Source organism: Plectrocnemia conspersa, unplaced genomic scaffold, assembly GCF_051122295.1.
Source record: "Plectrocnemia conspersa isolate PC_06_02 unplaced genomic scaffold, ASM5112229v1 ptg000010l, whole genome shotgun sequence".
Classification (NCBI taxonomy): domain Eukaryota; kingdom Metazoa; phylum Arthropoda; class Insecta; order Trichoptera; family Polycentropodidae; genus Plectrocnemia; species Plectrocnemia conspersa.
In genome coordinates this window covers 16,421,364-16,438,904 of record NW_028277174.1, presented here as the reverse complement: position 1 = coordinate 16,438,904, position 17,541 = coordinate 16,421,364, and positions in this window count along the sequence as shown.

Genomic DNA, 17,541 nt, shown 5'->3' with positions numbered 1-17,541 from the left:
ATTTGCGTTCTCATTTTTATTGTCATTTACACAGACTTCACAATATACCGAATCAGTACAAGAGACCAATTGTTTATGTACCCCCTAAATGACAAGCTGACGGATACCATTTGGCAAGTGTATTTCAGCCACCTCTTTATAATAGTTAATAATGATGGTACAACTTTGGTATAGTGGAAAAAGTAAAAAGCATAATATCAAAAATTAATTCGGATTTGATGTAATTACTGTGTAAATGTTTAGCATCCTCTGAGAAATAATAAAGCTCATTCAACAATCCGACGCTAAACTCAGACTTCGCTCTGAACCAAAACAATGGAAAATTGCTTAAATAATAATAATATTGAGCATTATTATACCGACAAATATCCTTACTTCCAATGTTCTCGAAACTTTTTGAAAATACTTATATTGAGAAGATTAAAACAAATAATAGAAGAAATACTGAAAATTCTGACTCATTCATTTTGACTTCGAGTGTATTTAATAACCAACCATATTGAAAAACCTTTAAAGGGCAGAGTAAATAGTATTAGAAATCGCAAAAAAAGTTAAACGTTTCAGTTTTATAACGCAATATTACAAAACATATTTTAAAAAAATACAATTTTATTAAGATTATAAACAATAAAACAGCAAAAAATCTACATTTTATTACTATAAAATTTGCTTATAAAAAACGCTGTAAAATTTTAAATAAGTTAAAAATTTTAGTGTTAAAATAGCTATTTTGAATTACTAAATTATTTAATTTTTATCTTATTTGATCTAAGAATGTAATCTATGTTCGCGATTAAGTATTTTTTTAAGAGGAACATGTTTGGCACTCCTTTACTCTCGAACTTTAAAAATAAACCTTGTTGATGTCTGTTACTTTTTTTTATCAAAAACATATTAATAAAAAATATACATTGACTTATTGTAATATTTAATAACAATATACGCAAAATACTTCAACTCTTATTTGATATTATTGTATATTTAAAATAAGTGCTATTTTGTTAACTTGTCAATGTATTTTTAATGAATTACATTTTTGTTATTTAATCTAATTAGCAATTCAAGTCGTATGTATATTCGAAAATGTTTTACACGACTCATTTGTAAATTTTACACTATCGTTGTGAATTTAACCGCCAGCGTTACGTTTTCTATTTGCAAACTCGTAAAGCAAACAACTCTATCGCGCCCGAGCTTTTTTCCCCGCACCCTAAATTTATACAGTGAGTGAAAAATGACAAAAACAAAAGCTCGAAGAGGCAGATAAGTTTGTTTGTCGCGCAATTTTAAGAAGAAAATGTGTTTGCTCAAAACGCGCAAGTACACCGGCTGAAAATAAATTAAAAGAGGGCCGAGGGAATAGGGGCACTTGCAAGAAATTCCATTTTGAATGTTTTTATAGGCCGCAGACTGGCACGTTACAGGGGCTCGGGGAGCACAACCATAGGCGTGTTTGTCTGGAAAATCTTCGCCGATACTCGGGCCTTATGCCTGTTTATTTAGGACCGGCCCTGTGTACCGACATCATTAACTCCTGGCCTTACACGAACACCGACATGCACAAAATTGACTGAAAGGTACGAACATTTTCTTTTCTTTAAAGAAACCGCCGCAGAATTTACCGCATTTCGTTAAATGCGCGTCGTGTATTTTTTCCGCTTTTGCCTTCGTTCATTGAAAGGATAAGGCATTGAAAGATGCTCGGTAAAAAGGTTTGCGTCTTCGAATACGACGAATAAACATGTTTTGTCCGAGAGGATCTCAATCCATCAAAACAGGCTTTGATTTTTGCAAAAATATTTTGATTAAGGTGTACATTGAATTTTTGGATGACGGTTTATAAAATGTCATAATTTAAATTATCCAGAATATTAATATTGAAAATAGTATTATGATCTACGTATCTATCTAGAGAAACTAGATGATCAGTTTTTTCAAGTATTTCTAGACCTTTAAATTCTTGCCCAGATTCCGTCCGAAACTATAATTTTTCCAGTCTTTCTAAATCAGCTAAAAACAGGTGATTTATAACATTTTGAGCCCTCAAGTTCGGACTATTTATTGACGATAAGAGCACACAAAGGTGCAAGAAAACACCATGATTGTGAAAGAGAGGGTACTTATGGCATGTATTTATTTCAATGTATATAATAATACGTTGTATGTATATATTACAAAGTTACTTACTAATAAATCAGTATATTTTTATGTGTTATTACACAGTACTTAAAAATGCGAGATACACTTGGCTAACATTTGCTGCCGTGGCCATAATTGCTATGCATACATATATATGTACATATTTTACGTTTGCAACGATTTACAAAAGCGCGACTTGGCGTCGCCTTAATAGTTACGGGTGCTTTTACGAGTGGTTTATTATCGCCCTTTATCAAATTAATAAATTTTGCCGACACGTCCCTAAATCACGTTGTTCCGAAAGCGTTACCCACCATATTTCAGCCATGTGTAAAGTACGCACGCTTATTGCAATATTTTATTATATCGGCAGTAAAAACATTCAGAGGGCGCGATCTCTTCGGCGACCCTTTTCCTTTTCCTTGGCTGTTGATCTGGTCCTCTCCGGTTCTTTCAGGGGGTGCTCCAAGTGAGGTGTGTCGGTGGGCTGCGGCGATGTGGGGGCGCCCGGGTCACGCACTGAATAGAATCTGTGTGCCACTCGTGACACATATTGGGTATTACACACCCTTTTATTGTACGTAATAGGATAGAGATATTTTTATGCCCTCGTCCTTTTCTCAGATTTATGGTAGCCGTTTTGGCGATGTAATTAATATAGTTGTAATATGCCGACGATAAAATCTGCGATGCGCGAATTTAATTGGAACTTTGACGAAGGTCGCTCATGTTTCCAATCTACGGATGGGTACGCGTACATGCATTATGTATATACATAGTATTTTATATGGATTTTGCTAATAAATAATCCCAATGAACAGGGATTCAATATTTATATACTACATAGTATACAAGGACGGCGATCTACTCGACATTTAAAAATTACAGCCGGCATTGGTTGAAAATATAAACTTTATTTTTCCTGTAAAGGGATTTTTTATATAAAAAAAGTAGCTTTTATTGTATTTAAAAATTTTCTCGATAATGAGGTGTGAATTAATAATAGTAATTGCCCGATAAATCTATGTATGATATCAGTCTTTTCATATTAGAAACAGTAAATACCCATCATCAAACATTTTACAGTAAATACCCATCTTCAAACTTTTTTAGTAGATATAAGTAAATATATTCATCCGTTGAAAATCTGTCCATTTTTAAAAGTAGAATTTAAAAAAAATCTTTCTTTGCAATTGTGATTGGGAAGTTTTCGTTATATTGGCGGATTAGTCTCATTGCAGATAGAATAAAATAAATTGTTCAACTGTGCTTCAATGTCAAAAATTTTCTCTGTAAATATTTAGATAGTATTTAGTACAGTTGTTATTTTAATTATTTATAATAATAAAAATGTCTTAAAAGCAATAAATTGACATATATCTTGACTAGCAAAATATAAATTTTAAAACAGGCAATCAAAGGGCCAAAAATTAGTCAGGGCTGTTCAGTTGAGTTGAGTTTTATGAGTTTTTGGTCACGAACATATTTTCCTTATTGCGCAAATAATATAAAACGAAGTATTAAAGTTGATATGAGTAGTTTAAAAATGTCTCTTTATGAATATTTTTTGGAAATGTAGCACTTGTATTGCATAATATGCTCTCACATTTATTGTTTGAGCAAGCGTGTTAAAATCAAAGGCTAACTTAACAAAAAAAGTTAAAATAAGTACAAGAACAACGATACAATAAATGTTTTTTCTGGCTTCTCTTTTCTGCTACTATCTTTCAAATTTCGAAGAAAATCTTGTTCGCAATGATTACATTTAAAACTGACCAAAGAATTCTAAATCAAAATGCAAGTTAATTCTGGATCGGACAGAAGAGTTATTTCCTTTAATAAATGTAGATAATTGCTTTCATCGATCAGTATTTAAAAATAGTTTAATATGGTAAATTTATAGTTGTAAAATATTTGGAAAATTCTGTCACGACAACTTTTTTCATTATATCTGAATTGCACTGAATTCCAATAATTTTATTAAAATATAATAGGGATAGCAATATATAAGTATTAAGAAAACTGTAAAAACATTAAATCTTGTTTAAAATTTGGTTTTAAGGCTTACAAAAAAAATATTGTTGGCACAACGTGATTTAACCTAAACTTAATTTATTAAAGTGCTAAGATAATTATTTTGCACTGCGTTTTCTAAAGAAATAAGCTAAATTTGAATGCTTCAAGTTAGTAATACATATTTCTAATAATTTGATCTTTTTCTTTTATAACCATGATAGAAATTTTGATTTTTATTTATAAAAAAATATTTTCTTAGAATTGTTTAAGAGCCTTAAATCACGATAGCCAATATTTTTGTATACTAAGCACATGTATTTTGTATACAAACGTATTACTTTGGTACACTAAGACAAACCAGAATATTGACTTTTGTGTCAAGGGTGTTTATTTCTCTTTAAAAACAAAGGTATTTGTTATTATTGTTGTACGACAGTTCATATCGTTAACATTCAGTTTTCTTTAGAACGGGTACCACTCTGTATTCAGGAGGTCGAGATGGACCATGGGATGCTAATAGAATAGGCGTTGCGACAACTGACCTGCCGATGTTTATGACTTAATAGCGTAATATTGCCTAAAATATTTTTTCGTCTAGGACGTTTGAGACTTGCCTTTGTATTTACATTAAATTTGCCGAAATTTTTATTGTTTTGCTATTCAATTTATCGCTATGTGTAATTAAACTAAAAGCTTTTTGAACGTTTGAAACTTGTCTTTGTATATCCTGTCGTTGATTACGCTTATTATTAGCATGTAGTTCAATTAATAAATTAAAGGGTGGTCCATTAGTGAACCCGATTATCATTCACTTATTAAAGCACGGGCACTGATTTAAGCTTTGAGATTTTATGAAAAATGTATATTCAATGACGTCAAAACATCTCTTATCTTTATTATCTTAGTGCCTATTATTTTAGTAGACATTATTAAATATATCTTGTTTTATAATAGCATCATGTATCGGCACTAGTTTCAATAACTTCTCATAACAATTGAAATCTGTGTCGCAAGCACGAATAAAAATATAGACCCCTAAATCAATTGATCTGCTCAAAAGGATCTCGGTTTTATCACAGGCAAATGAAAAAGATTGAAAATTGTATAATTTTTTGGGTTTCTGATTACTAGTTTCTGTTAGTTTCTGTCTCCTTCTATTTTGGATATAGAAATTACATCATTAGCCGTGGACATATATTTAATTTTGGATTAAGATTTAAGTACATTGAAGTTCGCAGATTTGATAAAAAACATGAATTAACCTCTGAATAAAATGTAAAGTCGTGTAAAGAAGTCGAGGTACTTCAAAACCAGCTAAGCTTCTTAATGTAGCGGTAAATTCACCTGTAAGAAAAGCGACCAACGACAACGGTTCAATTAAATATGTTTAACTATTAATTTATATCATCAGTTCATCATATGCATAAATGTTTTTTGTGCAATACACAATTACGATCACAATATAATTTACATTAGTACAACTGAGTTAAAAATTGCGGCTCGTCGGGGTCATATCAGTCATTAAACATCAAGACACTCTGGGGATAGAACACTCATACATTACATTATTCTTAGAAAGCTTTTAAAATACAGTTTAGGACACGTAGGACTAATTTTATTATTTTAAATGTAAAGTGGGTATGATATTTTTGTAACCTTATCAAACAAATATTATATAAACGCAAAGATAAATAAAAATATAATATAATTCATTATTTTATGAGCTAAATCTAATATTTGGTATAAGCATACGTGCGTGTTTTGAACTTAGTCACAGCTGGAGCAATAAAATAAATGCAATTGAGCGGCTGAAACAGTTTGCGTAAATATGGCATATATGGCTTGTAAAATTGTATGCGAGCCCTCTTTCGCTCCATTTCGTCCCTTCACAAAGGGAATACAAAATTTGAACATTAAATTTGAAACGACATTCGGCTCGTATTTAAATAATGACTTCTGCTAGCTTTGCCGTAATGTTTATGAGGGTCACAGAGTCGACTCCTAGCATATATTATATATCTGCACGGTTTTTAGGCCAACTTTGGTCTTTGGAACGCGGACCCCTGGAAACACCTTGTGGTCAAGCAGATAGTTTACGCTCAGCCGTTTGTAAGCTCGCCTATTATTTTTTAGCCAAAGTGTTGTGCGGCAACCGCACTTGTAAATAAGTAAAACATTAATAGTTTGTGTATAATTAATAGAGGGACATTCTGAAAGCGAATGTTTTAAATTAAAATTTCATAACGCAAAGAGCTTGTGGTATTTAGAGGCGGAAAAGCATTCCTAACCCGTCAGCATTAAACATTTAAGCGTTTGATGATTAAAAATATAAATCACGCGAAGGCTCGTTCAAGTAGCTGCGGAGTTGCTAAATCAAATAATGGTATACAAATTAATGAAATGAAATTAAATACTTTTACTCTTTAACCGTTTATGGAGCAAAATATAATTAAAATATTGATATTTTAACTTGAATTGATATTTTAACTTGAATAAAGGTGACATTTTATATTAATATCTTATAACAATTATTACTCTTTATAGTATATAATTTTACGTTTGTTTTTGCTACCTTTTTATTATTTGATTAATTAATTATATAATCTTTAAGGTTTCATATGTCGAGACCGTTTTGTCGAGGCTGACTGGGTCTTGTCTGTTCCTTATCTTTTTCCTTTTTGCTCTTTTCTGACAAAGAGTACTCCGTACCTCGTTCTAGTGTGTTTACGGCTGTACAAATAATAATATTTGATCTTTAATAAGCAGTCATAAAAAAGCGCTAAAATTATATAACGGTAATGACTTTTCTGTTTAAACAGGTAAATTGCTTAAATAGTCAGCAACGGTTTAATAGGTACATGAAATAACTTAATAAAATATAATAATGCATAAATTATTGTAAAAGCAAAGATATTATATTTCAAAGTTAATTATAAAAAATAATTTAGAGCCGATTATATAACTTTTGCCGGAAATAAAAAACATCGTGAAGCTGTGTCCTTTAATCGGATTAAATTGATTTTTTCTTTGAGAAAAATTTAGGCACAAAAAGTTTAATACTTATATTTTAAAACTGTCATTGTATTTTTTTCGTCAATATCCAATAACAAATAAAGTAACTTACACTGCATCTTTAATAAATATATTATTATATTATTTATTAAAAAAATGCAGTGTATTCTATTATGTGATTAAATTATTATAAATTATATTTGTACTAAATCGTACTGGCTGAATTTTGAACATAAAACAAGTTTAAGTTAATCAAACCGTTTTTATCATGGAAATAAATATTTAACGATTATTCGAAATATTGTTGTATTTCATAAAATTACACAGTATCTCAATATTTTGTTATAGGTTAAATAGTAGTCAGACATCAGATTGAAATAATTATGAAGTATTATTATAGCTAATAATTATTATTTGTCACTGTGCACATCCTAGCTCAATTTTATATTTATATATATATTATTTATACATGAAATTAGAAAATGTATTAAAGTATAATCTATGATGATCGATCGAAATTCAATTTTATAAAAAAAATAATTTAGATCTACCAGATACGATAAATTCACATGGGATTTGATACATATTTTATGAGAGAAAACGTTAGAATTCATTTAAGAAGTGTTTGTTCTTATAATAACTTATTAGCTATAACTCATAGATATTAATTTTATTAATTATATTTATTTTTAGGCCAATTATGTTTAAAAAACATATACTTCTTGAGATTAAGCTCTCTTTAAACCAATTTGGATAGAAAGCTTCGATAGCCCTATAGAATAATTTTAGATTAAACATCTAATTGTATTTTTCATTTTATTCTTACCTAATTATATATGGAGTTCTTATAGTACAAATTAATAAAATAGATTGAAATTAATTAACATATGCTTTCAAAATAATTTATTAAATAAGAATATAAAAAATAATTTTTATAGTTGGAAAAACATTATATATGTAATAGTAGTGTTATCTAATTCTTCATCTTGTGTTCTACCATTTAGAGCAATTTTATGTCAGTATTGGGCATATAAGGATGAAGAAAATAACCAATGATGTTTAAAGATTATATGTATTTTATAATATATATTTTGTTATTATCATAAAAAAGAAAAATGTCAGATAATAATTCTAGACGCCTAAAAAGCATTCTGTATATTTCTTATTTCAAGTAGGAGTACAACAAAGAAGGCGGAAAGTCTGTTAAATATGCGTAAATCTATTTTATTTATATTTAGCAGTATACACAAAAGCTTTATTATTGTGGAAAATGTTTTATATATTATTGAAACAATACATCAGAAATGACCTTTATAAAAAATGTTAAAAATATTAAAATATAGCATTAAAATCAAAATTTGCAAATTTCCAACGTTGAATGAAAAAGTAGCTTTTCAAAGGAATATCTTATTTAAATATTAGCTATAAACATATGTTATGTATATTTTTTTTTTTTATCAATTTAGCTATTTTGAATCGTTATGTCATAAGATATTGTGGCGAAAGTTGTTAAACATACTATAAAATATAAATCGCTGGAATTTTTACCGTTTAAAAACCATTTTATTTTGTAGAAAAATAGTATACGTAATCTGTTTACTTAGCAATACATTATACTATCAGTATAAACAAAGTTAATAACCTATAATACAAAACCATCATTTAAAACTATTAAAAGATTTGATAAATTTAAATATTATTTGTGAGCTTTTTAATGAAAGATATTTAGATCGATAATTGTTTAAATTTAAGAAAATAAAATCAATAACCTTACTGTATGAGAACTCTTATGAAATGTGAAAAATTATATCCGAAAAATTCTCCAAACACTAATATGTTATTAAATGTGTTATTGAAACTGATGTGATCTAAAATAAAATAGTAGGTAATTAAATATTTATAAATTTGTAGCCTAATAAAGTTCGGCATATTTTATAATAAAATATATTTTTTCTTAAATGTTGCGTCTTAAATGCTAATATATAGATCACATATATAACAACTTCTTAGTATTATATTTAGAGTGTAAATTATTCGGTATTTTATTTAAGTAAACTTATGAGTAAAAAATCTTAAAAAAATATTATGCGGATAAATTTTGAGTCTCACAAATTAAATAAATGCGTAATTAAGAACTCATTAATCAACTTGAATAAAAGTGTACTTGAAATAAATAAAATTTAAGTCATTGTTTTCAAGCTATATATAATCAAAATTAATACCATATAGTGTGACATCATTAGCCAGTGAGACGCTGAAATATTAGTATTTAAATCAATGTATAATACAATAATTTAGATGTAAGTGTCGAATACAGGAAATATATTTTAGAAAAGTTTTTAGTGGTCGATTCCAATATGGTTGTATACTGTGTTGTAGAAGTTACATACCCTAAACTGCTGATGTTAACTTTTTCTTACTGCGTCAATTCTCTCTCTTTAGTGAGCAAGTGTCAACCATTTCATTCGTTCTTAAAAGTGGAGAAGACTTATATAAACTAATTAGGCCTTATTGCAAAACTCTGCCTCTCTAATGTACGCCGCTTTTAATTGAGCATGAGATTTTTATGAAAGAAAGTATTTTAGTTGCTTTTCGATCGTCTTTATAAAATATGCTGAAAAATACTATTTATTCAGAAAACATATTTATAGCTTTTTGTTTCTACGCGTGATCACGATACTACAATACATTGTATCAGTAGTGACAAACAATTATACAAGTCTTCACTGTGCTAATGTTTATGGTTTTCGAAAGTTTTTAGTGAGCGGTAGCAGTTATCAATCAAATAAATAAAAAAATTGCGTTCTAATGGTTATTTTATCTCTATTTTTAATAATCACAGAAATTAAAATAGACATTATATTTTATTTTTATAAATAGCAATACTATACAATACATATATTGTGTAAAAAACCTTTTATATTGTGGACCCATTAGTTAAAACTGTGAGCTTTAAATGGTTGCTGAACTATGTAATATTTATTACGCTGTTATTGAAATGATATTTTCATGCTTCTATACTGGTTATCAAATTCACTATACATACAAAAAAATGTAGTGTGAATTATATTTAATTTATTGTAATGATTTAATGGATGTGCCGTGAAAAATTTATAATTTGATTTGTGTGATGCTGCGTGAGAAAAATTGCGACATACTGCCTTAGAAAAATTCAGAATTCACAATAGAAAAGCTGAGTTGATGATTGATACCATCGACGAGTAGTAAAATCTTCCCCTTTCGAACCTTCTATATAGAAGTCAAGTCTCCAATCGGACATAAAAAATATGATACACATAGACGACACAACGTTGAATTTCAACAGTCGAACGGGTCGCTGTCGCATGTTGCGGATTACGGATGAGTATCAGTACGTGCCTCCGACATACGCACACACCTACATATTTACGCACCGCATCCAATTCCCGAACAAAGGGAATTGTACACACGTTTCGATAACGAACGCACCTTTTGCGGATGAGATATTCGCCATGGGTCCGAACAATAATCGCTCGCTCACGTAACGGCGTCCCGTATTGTACAACGTAAACGTTAAAGGCGGCTCGTTCTCTTTCGCCGTTGTTATCTTTGCCGTTGTCGCTGCCTAGGCTCACAAAAGGGATCATAACTTATTTACGACGTTCACGTGTCATGGATAAGTGCTGGCGCAGAGGCAGTGGACCAAGTTGAAAATTAATGAACTTCGAGTGAATGCTATGTGCTTTTGCACTTGGTGGCCGAATGCAGTCGTAAGTCTTTTGGCTTATGATGAAAATTGCATTGTGGTTGGTGTTGTATTGTGTACTTTATACCTGACTATTCGCATCGTCTTAAATCATGTACACTGTTATAAAGTTATGTGTATTTGCGGTTATCTTGAGTATGATACGTGTGTAGTTATAGTTATCTATATTAATGGTTCGTAAAATGTTCTCACTCATGGCACTAGAATTTTGTGAATACTATAAACTATAGTTATGTAAAGAATTAGATCAATTATGTGTTGATTAATAAATTTAAATGGTAATAAATTGATTACGGAAAACGTCCTTCAGTCAAGTCGCCAGACGAGTAGGTTATCTACTATCATTCCGCCTCAGCCTCAAATTTACATAATTTGTGTTAAATATAAAAAAAGTTCTTATGGTATAATATTAAAATAATTAATATTAAATTATTTGCTAAAACAATTCAAAGCAAAATCCGTTAGCATCAAATGTCAAGGAATAATAGTAGAAATATTAAAAAATTATATAAATAAAGTTTTGTCTTATATACTGTTACAACGGCTTTCCGTGTTTTTATAAATCCCACTACATAAACATAAATTTAAAACGTTTCTTAATTATTATATAAATTTAAGAATGATATGAAAAAAAATACCCAGAAATAATGAATAAAAGTTAAAAATACAAACTCAAATATATTTTCATTAAAAAAACCTCAAAGTTCACGTTAAAATTATTTAGATTTTTCTTACTCTTCTTAACTAAAATAACTTGTTTTTTAATTGCTGGTATATTAAAATATAAATTTTTTTTATTTATATTTTTATATTTTATTTTTTACTAGATAATATACAATAGAACAATTATCGGATTCGTCATATTAAAGACATTGTTTATTACGACCTTTAATTTCGAAAAAATAAGTATTTCACTGAAAGTTCTAATCCGCTTGATTCTAATAAACCAATAATAATTTGACTATGTAGCGCAACAGTTGATATTTTATTTAATAATATATATTTTACTCAGAAATTGCTACTATTAAAAAGTTTTATAATAAGACCTACAAAATACAAAGAATATTGAAATCAAACTTACAAATTTTGTGTTTCATTGCAATTATTTCTTACTCTATGAATTATTATTTTTTCTTTAGATATAAATTCAGGAATGGACTCCAATTATTGATCATTATTATTATGTAATAATACCTTTTACACCTTCTTGAGTTTGCCTTTTATATATACATATTCTAGACGATTCATAATATTTTATTTTTATTTTTACATTCAATATTTTTGAGGACCTACACGCGCGTACCATAAAGACGTGTATATTTACAAATATAATTATTATCTAAAATCCCTTTGAAAAACACTACGTTTATTATATATTATGTATATAAAGCTATCTTTTACACTTGATAACGTTTTTATTTTGTTAGTTTTATCAGACCTTTTTTACTCGGAGTGATTCAATCAACTCAAACATTCTAAGACAAAGTAAGTATCAAAGCTCGCGAGCTTTTTTCTTTTGCGTATGCACGCCCTTTGGAAAAAGCAAAAAAAGGCTTTCACACTCCTTTGTGGGCGCTTAATGCAATTGTATCGAATTTCTAAGATACAAACGTACGCCTGTCTATTTTTTTCGACATGTATACATTTTGTGTGTGTATTTTTTTCAATTAAGCGATAACGTCCTCTTCGAACGCTTCTCGACGGCGTGCTCAAAAATGATAAGGAGGCTTTTTGAAGCGGATACAAGATTACCTTAGGGAGCGACGTCGCTACTTAAATCTCTTTTTTGCATCCCTTCCTGCTTTAAGGGAAAGACAGGGCGGACACATAGATATTCGATATTGGGCAAGCACGTTTCAGAACAAATACCTCTAGTCTTTGAAAAATTGTCGAACGTGTGTATATGTACTATTTTATATACGATAGAGAAGTAAATAAGATTTGCGAACAAAAAAAATATTCTTAGATTAACAAATTCAATATATAAGCTAAACATATGACAAATGTTGTAATAATAAAAGCAAAGCGTAGTGAAAATATCAAGGTATATATATAGTAACAGGTATTTTAGTGCTTAAAATTCAATACAAGAATACCGTTATTAGAGTTTTTGTTAATATTGGTGATATCATTATAGTTACTGGCCCGACAACAGTAGATGGGTTTTCGCCTCTTCTAAGAATGTTTTTCATCTCCTCCGATCCTGCGCCAAGTTTCTTCAGTCGTTGGCTTCGGCTGCACTGGCATATTTTGTCGCATCGGCAAACCACTGAAGTTCTGCTTGTTATTCAGCAATTGCCTTGGCAGTTGGATAGAGTCAATTCATACAACGTTGCCATTCCACCATAGTGTTTTACAATTTTATTAAAAGTAAGAGACTGCAGAGCTCGTTGTAGGTCCTGATGCGCCACTCTTTTCCCTTTTTTACCGCCCCATATATCATTCGTAGCACTTTTCTCTCGAATGTGCCAAGCAGTTGTTCGTAGACCCTAGCAATTGTACGATTCTCCAAACCATATGTCAGCATAGGTCTAGTCAATGTTTTGTACACGAGTATCTTCGTGCGACGAGATAGTGCCCGCGATTTGATCTGATTTATTAGACCAAAGTAACATTTATTTGATGACACTATTCGTTTTATGATCTCGCTGATGTCGTTGTTGGCTGTAACCAGTCTTTCTAGGTATATATATAAAACTATTGACATTTATTTTGATATTTGCAGGATGCTGTCTCCGTTGAACCGTAACCAGCATATATTTTGTTTTCTGCTTGTTAATTTTTAGGTACATTTCTTGACTTATGTGATAAAGAGTTGAAGGCTTTTATTAGTGCCAGATTTTGATCTTGCTACAATACCTATGTCATCTGCATAGGTGAAAAATTATACAGATTTATTATTTATACTACTTGTTAATTTGACTTTGCCATCTCTGGTTACATTTTCCATTGCAATGATAAACAGGGTACAAGTCAGTGCATCACCCTGACGCAAATCATTAAGCGTATACATGGGACTGGAAAGCTCATTCTGCAGTCTTTTTTATAATATATAATACATAATACACCAAAAAACTACATAAATGTGATTGCTTCAAAATATATATTCTTTTTTAAAGTGAGACATACATATGTCTAAATATACGTGTTACACTACGTCAGATCGATAATTCTATTGCAATATAAACAATTACTTTCGGCTTTAGCTATAAGTAGAAGAGCTTTTGAAATGGATGTATACTAATAGTCACCAATGCCCTTCATCCATTCACTCCTTCGTTATCTTATATAATAATTAAAAATTCTCTTAACTGCTACGGAAAATGAAGGGAACACTAAGAAAAGCAAGCGTCCTTGTGTAAACGTAGGGTTAGTGATGCAAATTGACAGCACATAATTACCAATATTTAGGTAGTTACAAAATATTGCCAAGTATTTTTACAATTACATGTATAAAAATAGAAAAGGCAAAATAAAAGAAAATAAAAATATTTACTTTGAAGGAATTGGTTATTTTTCTTTTCAGTTTAAAGTAAAAGTTTGGAAAACGTTCAATGTGTCTACTTAAAAAATGTCTATTTAGTAAATTTGATGTGTTTTGAAAACCCTACACACGCGCGTATCCAAGCTTTCAAAGGGTACATTAAGGGATGGGACGCAAGTGGTCAGCCCGGCACTTAATGATTTAAACTTTCCTTTTTATTGTCGCTTCCAGAGCTTAATGGTGTTCATATCCCACACTCCAGATGGGGTTTCACTTGTTCCAATGTTTTCTCATTTGCTGTATTATTCTATTGAACTCCCGCAGATGTCGTTCAACGGAGTTATACTGCAAATTATTTTGAACAGGATTTGCTAGTAAAACACACCTTACTAACATTGACCTTAAGGAATATACAATATTTTGGGTTGATATTTTGCTTTTAGCTGACAAGTTTTTAACATGTAACGAAGCACCAGGGAGAGGTTTTTTTAATCAGGCATTAACTAATATTTTATTTTCGTTATTTCGACAATAATGAAGCCATCTAGAAAAAGTTTTTAATGATTTATTTAATAAAATACATATACATATAATAAAAAAATGAATAAAATCATATTTAAAATAAAAAACAATTTAACAAAATATTTAGAAAAACAATTTGTGACAATTAATTATTATTATAAATAATAATAGTGAGACTACGAGTAGCTGGATAGGAACAAATCAATATTATTTCTTAGATCGTTAAAAAGTATAGTTTTTTTGGGGAGTTGTTCAATACTCATAATCTTGCATGCGGATCTTTAACTTTTAGGGAACGTAAGCGCTGGTAATTTTGTGGCACAGAAAAGCGAAGTTCCTTTAAAATCTCCGGATTATAAATATGTCCTACTTTCTGCTTGAAAAAGTGCTCTCCTAAGTTGACTCATCAACGCGACTCAAGAAAATCATATCCCAGTTTACCTTGTAGGAGTTTTTGTAAGAAATATAAATCGATATTATTTATTTTCTTTATTATTTATAAAAATATTATATGATCAGTTCTTTGGCGTGATGTCAACAAATCTCAGTCGCATAAAAGAGTAATAAAACATAGCTTTAAAAGGTCAGAAGAAGGACGTAGTCAGCTTAATAAAGTTTTACAATACTTCACAGGAAACATCTTGATCTTCACCCTGGTCATAATTAATGATTATTTAATCTATATTTAAATTAAAAGCTAAGTAGAGTTTCAATAGGAATTTCTCAAATTATTGTCGAAACATTTCACAACTTGATATTGAAAGCGAAACCATCAGACTCTCTTCGAAACTCTCTACATAACATGTCATATAATTAGATTATTATCAACCTTTTATTGCCTCAGGTAAAACATTTCAACTAAATGTAACTGTAATCGTTATGAAAAAGCATAACCATTCACTGCTAGTGATATATTCTCAGAAAAACTTGTTATATTTAGTTTAAACTTAAACATGGCTGACGTCAACGGCGTGCAGACAGCATATATACAGTATGGAAACTATACTCTCTGATTAGTTAATTGCTCTACATTTATATGATGTGCGAGTGCCTTTGCGAGACAAATACGAGCGTGACTCATCAGCCTCAGCTGCCGCATCTCTGTTTAATTACTGAGCGGCAGATAATTACAATCTCGTTATCGTGCCAAATGTTTATCTTTAATTTCGTGCAAAAAGTCGTGCAAAAAATATATTATTTAGAAATGATTTACATCAGCTGCAATGTCAGCGAGGAATATTAAAGCACGTTTTACGCGAGCGGCATACATGCATTAATGAGTAACCGTAGAGTGATCCTAACCGCGGCCTGGGCTATTATTATATTCATGTTAGGCTTAAACCGAAAACAGGAGAGTAGATTTTTAATATGCAATTTGATTGGACAGTTGTCTAAAACCACCTCACGTTCTTAACAGTCTATGAGCAAAATATTAAGTTGATTCAACGAAAAAAATTGTCTTTACATATAAGTTTATTTATAAGGTGTGACAGTGTCTCAATATAATTTATAAAAATTCACTTTTGATTAAAAAAATACTTTATAGAATTTGTTTGTATATTGATTCGAAAGTTCATTACATAATCAACTAATAAAAATACGCATTTGCGTGAACATGCACTGTAACGAAAATATAAATAAAATCACATATACTTTTCATTACAGGAAAATTATATGTTATTTATGATTTTTATTTATTAATTACTTTCACAAATGCAATCACCTCTCTCATAAATTAAATTACTAAAACTTGGTCAGTTCTGCTTCATTTTAATTTAAAATAATAATATATTAACCCATCAGTTTAAACATACATTTATGAATCGAGCAATAACGTAGATTAAATGTATATGTATATATATATATATATTATATTTTTGTAATCTCGGGGCTCATCGCGATTTTCACTTACTTTCTTTCTATATTTCGGCTGCGATGCTTTAACTATGGTCACGAATTATCTGTAACTGTCGCTCTGGTCCTTGATCTTGTCATATATATACGTTTCCCAGGATTCGTCATTTGTGTTTGTGTAATTGTGTGGCAATGGGTCAGTGATTTTGTACGCAAAAACTCCAAAACCAGAAGTCAAAAGTTTGACCATCTGGTGATTTCCAAGTTACTTTATGTATGTTCCTGTGCTACTTATAATTAAAGTATGCCCTGTTGCGAAATCTACAGCCATCTTTCTATTGTTATAACAACTGTTTGGCAGACTATTCTAATCTAAAGTCAGCTTTTATATTGTTTCCTTTCTAACATTTGCGTTACAATCTTCTAAGATAATTTTAATATCACTTGATTGCATGAACTTTGCTCCTAAAAATATCAAAACCTAATAACAAAGATGAACAAAGATAATAATAATAAGAAGTCATGGCAGGTCGCAGCATTTTTGTTAGCTAGCCGCGTATGTGGCATTCATGATCTAAAGGGTTAACGGGGTTCGTTTCAAGTTGGGTTCAGAGTCCGTGCAGAACAATTCGTGCGCGCCCTAGGAATAAAATCATATAAGAACGTCGGTCGGTGTCTTTAAAAATTCATTCGCTCAGATTTTCCGACGCTATCAGCGGTACGTGCCCCGTTTCTACGGACCCGGGGCGAAAGCGACAGAAAAACAGCC